At 44.3% G+C, this 6777-nt stretch overlaps 1 pseudogene; it reads left to right on the top strand.

Annotated features, from left to right (window-relative positions):
* Positions 1–1261: 1261 nt before the first annotated feature.
* Positions 1262–1379, top strand: LOC124552912 (annotated as a pseudogene).
* The last annotated feature ends 5398 nt before the right edge of the window (positions 1380–6777 follow it).

Genomic DNA, 6777 nt, shown 5'->3' on the forward strand with positions numbered 1-6777 from the left:
GGTGTGTGTGTTGGCCTTAGCATAAGTTGGTTTAAGTTCGATTAAGTAGTGTGTAAGCTTAGCGACCGATGACTTCAGCAGCTTTGTCCTATAGTCCTTACCACAAATTTCCAACTTCCATTTGTCAGGGACTCAACAAGTCGTTGGAAGTCCTTTTGCAGAAATACTGAGCCGTGCTGTCTCTACAGCCTTGCACAACTGCGAAAGTTCGCTAGCGCATGATTTTGTGCACAAACTGATCTTTCGGTTATGTCCCACAAATGTTCGATGCGATTCATAGAGGGCGATCTCGGTGCCCAAATCCTTCGCTCGAATTGTCCAGAAAGTTCTTCAAACCAATGACGAACAAATGTGGCCCAGTGACGTGACATATTGTCATTCATAAAAATTGTTTGCGATCATGAAATCCATGAATGCCTGCAAACTGTTTCCATGTACCTGCATATAACCATTACTGTTCAATGATCGGTTCAGTTGGAGCAGAAACGCAGTACAATACCATGTAAACACAGCTCACACCATTATGGCGGCTCTGCCAGCCTGCACGGTACCTTGTCGACAAATGGATCCATACATTCGTAAGGTCTGTGCAAGTGTCAAACTATGTGACAAATTCTCGTATCTTTTGACTGAATTGACTTATAAGCTTAAAATTTTGACACCGCGACCATAGACGTTAGTACGTGTCACGAATTTGTACTTGACACGTCTACCCGATCTTGAGAAAAGTGTTCTTAACAGACAAACGGACGACGAAGGGATCCTGTAAGGGTCCCGTTTCTACAGTCTGAGGCCCGGAAACCTACAAAATAAATAGAATGTGACATTACATCCCGAAACTATGCTGACACTGTGACTTTTTAAAATTATTCTCGTCTCAGAAACATACAGGTACATGTACGTACATTTCACACAGTTATGATTAAATTACTTTTGACCAAAAATTGGCCACTTTCAGTGCATTTTCTGTTACTTGTTGAAGTTCATCTTCTGTACAGCAGACTGGCCACAATCGACACCGAAGCATGTGCCGGAATGTCTCTTCTCCTCCACAGTCACACTGAATATCATTTGCATCAGTGTATCCCCATTTTGCCAGCTTAACGTTTGATCTTCCAACTCCAGATCTCAGTCTACTCAGGGACTTTCAAGTTCTCCATTCCCTGTCATGGCCTGGACGTAAAGCTTCAACAATTCTTTTCCTACCAGGGGGAAGGCAGATCGTAGCCCTCCATAGTTGTAACCTAGCTTTCTCAGCAGCGGCAACAGCCTTGCCGCAGTGGATACACCGGTTCCCGTCAGATCACCGAAGTTAAGCGCTGTCGGGCGTGGCCGGCACTTGGATGGGTGACCATCCGGGCCGCCATGCACTGTTGCCATTTCTGGGGGTGCACTCAGCCTCGTGATGCCAACTGAGGAGCTACTCGACCGAATAGTAGCGGCTCCGGTCAAAGAAAACCATCATAACGACCGGGAGAGCGGTGTGCTGACCACACGCCCCTCCTATCCGCATCCTCAACTGAGGACGACATGACGGTCGGCTGGTCCCGTTCGGCCACTTGTGGCCTTCAGACGGAGTATATAAATATTTCCCAGCAGTGGTTTTAAGTTCCTTTGATGTCCTAAGGGAATTCCTCCTTGACTTCAGTCGTTGCGGGTGCGGTTCATGTCCATACAGAGGATGAGTAATTTCCTGTTCCACTGCCTATCTTTTCTTGTTCACAGCTCTCTTCGAACAGGTGGTGGTGCTAATCCTGCGAGGTGGTAAAGCCATTCGACTGGAGTGGGTTGCAAGCAACCTGTTATTATTTTTCAGGTTTCGTTGAGAGCTACATCCACCTGTTTGGCATGAGTTGAATTATACCAAACAGGACAGGCATACTCTGCTGCAGAATAGCATAGTGCCACTGCAGATGTTCGGATTGTTTCAGATTGACTACCCCACTGTGATCCGGTCAGTTTTCGTAGGAGATTGTTCCAGGTGGAGACTTTCGACTAGCATTTCATGCAGTGCTTTTGGAAGTGAGAGGTCTAACAAGTGTCACTCTTAGGTATTTTGGAGTCTCTTAGTGTTCCAGTTCAACCACCGACCGTAGTATTTTCAACTTGAGAGTGGCTTCCTTGTTCCTCAAATGAAAAGCACACACTTTAAAGGAGCCTCCGAGAAGATGGCGATGACCTGCGATCAGAATGATAAAAGCAACCGGGCGTACCATGGGCAACGACAGAACATGATTCAAAATAATCTTACGGCTGATCCTATCACACCCGAGCCCTTTTCAGGGCCACAGTTAACGATTATATACAGGGTGAGTCACCTAACATTACCGCTGGATATATTTCATAAACGACATCAAATACTGACGAATCGATTCCACAGACCGAACGTAAGGAGAGGGGCTAGTGTAATTGGTTAATGCAAACCATAAAAAAATGCACGGAAGTATGTTTTTTAACACAAACCAACGTTTTTTTAAATGGAACCCCGTAGGTTTTGTTAGCACATCTGAACATATAAACAAATACGTAATCAGTGCCGTTTGTTGCATTGTAAAATGTTAATTACATCCGGAGGTATTGTAACCCAAAGTTGACGCTTGAGTACCACTCCTCCGCTGTTCGATCGTGTGTATCGGAGAGCACCGAATTACGTGGGGATCCAAATGGAACGGTGATGGACCTTAGGTACAGAAGAGACTTGAACAGCACATTACGTCCACATGCTAACACCTTTTTATTGGTCTTTTTCACTGACGCACATGTACATTACCATGAGGGGTGAGGTACACGTTCGACGGGCGTTTCATAGGACGTGGAGGACGCATAAATTGGCCAGCCCGTTCTCCTGATCTTACACCTGTGGACTTCTTTCTGTGGGGTACGTTAAAGGAGAATGTGTACCGTGATGTGCCCAGAACCCCAGAGGATATGAAACAACGTATTGTGGCAGCCTGCGGCGACATTACACCAGATGTACTGCGGCGTGTACGACATTCATTACGCCAGAGATTGCAATTGTGTGCCGCAAATGATGGCCACCACATTGAACATCTATTGGCCTGACATGTCGGGACACACTCTATTCCACTCCGTAATTGAAAACGGAAACCACGTGTGTACGTGTACCTCAACCCTCATGGTAATGTACATGTGCGTCAGTGAAAAAGACCATTAAAAAGGTGTTAGCATGTGGACGTAATGTGCTGTTCCAGTCTCTTCTGTACCGAAGGTCCATCACCGTTCCCTCTGGATGCCTACGTAATATGGTGCTCTCCGATACACACGATCGAACAGCGGAGGAGTGGTACTCAAGCGTCAACTTTAGGTTACAATATCTCCGGATGTAATTAACATTTTACAATGCAACAAACGGCACTGATTACGTATTTGTTTATATGTTCAGATGTGCTAACAAAACTAACGGGGTTCCATTTAAAAAAACGTAGGTTTGTGTTAAAAAACATGCTTCCGGGCCGGCCGAAGTGGCCGAGCGGTTAAAGGCGCTACAGTCTGGAACCGCACGACCGCGACGGTCGCAGGTTCGAATCCTGCCTCGGGCATGGATGTGTGTGATATCCTTAGGTTAGTTAGGTTTAAGTAGTTCTAAGTTCTAGGGGACTTATGACCACAGCAGTTGAGTCCCATAGTGCTCAGAGCCATTTTTTTTGAACCATGCTTCCGTCCATTTTTTTATGGTTTGTATTAACCACTTACACCAGCCCCTCTCCTCACGTTCGGTCTGTGGAATCGATTCGTCAGCATTTGATGTGGTTTACGAAATATATCCAACGGTAACGTTAGGTGACTCACCCTGTATATTAACAGAACGCATAACACCAGCCAAAGAAGAGTTGCTACGAGAACTATGCAGTCAGCACCAGTACCCTATACTGTGCATACAAGAGACACATAGATGTTGTGACACTGTGATAAAAAGCTTTATTCAAAAAGCTGCTGCGACATTATTGGGAGCGTGCGCATACGAAAACATGAGATAAACACAAACATGAGATAAACGCAAACACACAGACTAAAATCAGTTATAGTGAGTTTAATTTACCCCTGAGATAAACAAATGGTAGTTTGATGGAACAAATGGTTCAAATGGCTCTCAGCACTATGGGACTTAACTGCAGTCCCCTAGAACTTAGAACTACTTAAACCTAAGGACATCACACACATCCATGCCCGAGGCAGGATTCGAACATGCGACCGTAGCGATCGCGTGGTTCCAGACTGAAGCCTGTAGAACCGCTTGCACTCCGGCCGAACATTTATGCTACAGTATGACTGAGAAGGATAGAGGGAGGTCAGTCCATGCCGTCTATCACCTGAGGTGGTACTGTTATTTTAGTCTCGAGTGCTCGGCTGCTACACTATTGCCAACCATATTTTAGTGCTTCAGATATAGGTTTTTTCTTAGGAAAAGAACTTAGCTGAGATCACCAGAAAAACCGTTTTCGGTAGAACTAAGCTCCAATCTTCAGACCTGTAATAAAATTACAAGATGTGCTACAAACTGAAACCTCCTGGCAGATTAAAACTCTGTGCCGGACCGAGACTCGAACTGGGTACCTTTGCCTTTCGCACTTGCCCGCAAAAGGTTAAAGTTCCCGACTTCGAGTCTCGGTCTGGCACACAGTTTTAATCTGCCAGGAAGTTTCATATCAGCGCAAACTCCGCTGCAGAGTGAAAATTTCATTCTGGGAACATCTCCCTGGCTGTGACTAAGCCATGTCTCTGAGGTATCGTTTCTTCCAGGAGTGCTAGTTCTGTCAGTTTCGCAGGAGAGCTTCTGTGAAGTTTGGAAGATAGGAGACGAGGCACTGGCGGAAGTAAAGCTGTGAGGACGGGGCGTGAGTCGTTCTTGGGTAACTCAGATGGAAGGTCCCGAGTTCGAGTCTCGGTCCGGCACACAGTTTTAATCTGCCACAGAAGAACCAAATTGCAACATATCTTCGTAAAGGTTGTTACAAACATCTTGTGCCATCTGCAAATAAAATCTCTCCGTCGAATTTCCAAGCACGTAAAACATGAGATGAGTGGTCGCTCTTTTACTATCTCCTGCTAAATGAATGAAAGTATAGGAATGGACCCTAACTTGAAATAACTTTGTACTCTTTGTTCTAGTTGACTTCAATAATGTTTGCATAAAGATTCAATTATACTCAGAGACGTAAAAAAAGTCTTGGAAAATTCTGAGTGAGAGAAGTTAGCGTATAATTTTTTCTTCTTGAGAAAAACGCCGGTCGCTTTTGGCCCAGCGGTTCTAGGCGCTTCAGTACAGAACCGCGCTGATGCTACGGTCGCAGGTTCGAATCCTGCCTCGGGCATGGATGTGTGTGATGTCCATAAGTTAGTTAGGTTTAGGGGACTGATGACCTCAGATGTTAAGTCCCATAGAGCTCAGCGCCATTTGAACCATCTTGAGAGAAATCTCCTGAACGGCGTAAAACTCTGTGCTACGCTTTGGATAAAGCTGGAGAATGTAACTGGCTGCTCGTCGATGAAGGCAGTGACTGCACAGCTTTGTGGAGACACTCGTCAGTCGCTCGTCGACGAAGTTACAACTACTCGGCGAAAGCTGAAATCTCGTGTGTTATCGTTACTCTATATAGAACGACCGGAATCTGTCGATATGCTACGACAGTCCAATAATGAAAATTGCACGTCGGGTTCTCAGATAGTTTTCGTTAATACATTCACAAAAGAACAACAGTCTTCTTCCAAATAAAACTGACAGTGTCTGCAGGTTCATGCTAACAGTCCGGAAGCAATAATCTGAACGATCTGTAGGACGTCTTAGCACTAAGTAATAAAGAATCAGAGTTTCTATGAAAATAATCACTAACACGTACTTTTTTGCATATGTATTAACTTGAATTCTTCAGACAACGCTTTCCCTACGTAAGTTCCAACAAATTCTAATTCTTTAATATTAATGACTTAAACTTTGAGATCAAAGTTTCCTCTATGGTGGGTTGATTCTACAAAGACTATCTCTAGTAAATCGACCCCATTCTCCGACGTCAAACTCAAAAGTGTCCGCTATATTCCAGCGTCGTATGAACACTGGTAATTCACAAAGTAATTACGAGAAACTAAGAGCGCCAATGGTACTCTCAGGCGTTGTTCTTTGTTTGTTAGGTATAAGGAATGCTTCAAAACATACCTACACGACTCTATACACTCAGCTGACAGTTGTTGCCAACTGCTGCCAACAATTACTTGAAGTCGCGAGATTGAAAGACTAGTTAAGGAAAGTGTCTCGAATTTGTGGTTCACGTTCACGTTCACGTTCACGTTCATTGAGCAAAACCAAGACAGAGTTGTGTGACCTGCGCATTGCTGCGTCCTCTGCTGTACTTCCTCGTCTTCTGTGTTTCATTCTACAATGGCGACTCACGAGTGGTCATCAGATCCATATTCAGTTTTTGTTAGAAACTGAAATTGGGAAAAACCTCTGTGGCATCCTTCTGGTTCTGCACATAAAGACAGATACAAAAGAAAAGATTTGTTGAAAGAAGTTTCGGATAAAAGTGATGTACCGCTTGTGAAATCTGAAAGGAAATGGACAGATATGGAAAAACACAGTGCAATCGTGAGCGTTCTAAAATGCTAGAAACTGAAAGTGGATATGGGACAAGTGACATCCTAAATGCATATTTCACAAGCATATGAAGGCGTGAACAAGTCAGGGAGAAAAATATTTGCAATCGTAAATAAAATGTCATTCAGTAGCGTAACTGAAGCTGTAAGATTTTTGGTCGAAAATTT

Source organism: Schistocerca americana, chromosome 10 (genome assembly GCF_021461395.2).
Source record: "Schistocerca americana isolate TAMUIC-IGC-003095 chromosome 10, iqSchAmer2.1, whole genome shotgun sequence".
In the NCBI taxonomy this organism is placed as follows: Eukaryota; Metazoa; Arthropoda; class Insecta; order Orthoptera; family Acrididae; genus Schistocerca; species Schistocerca americana.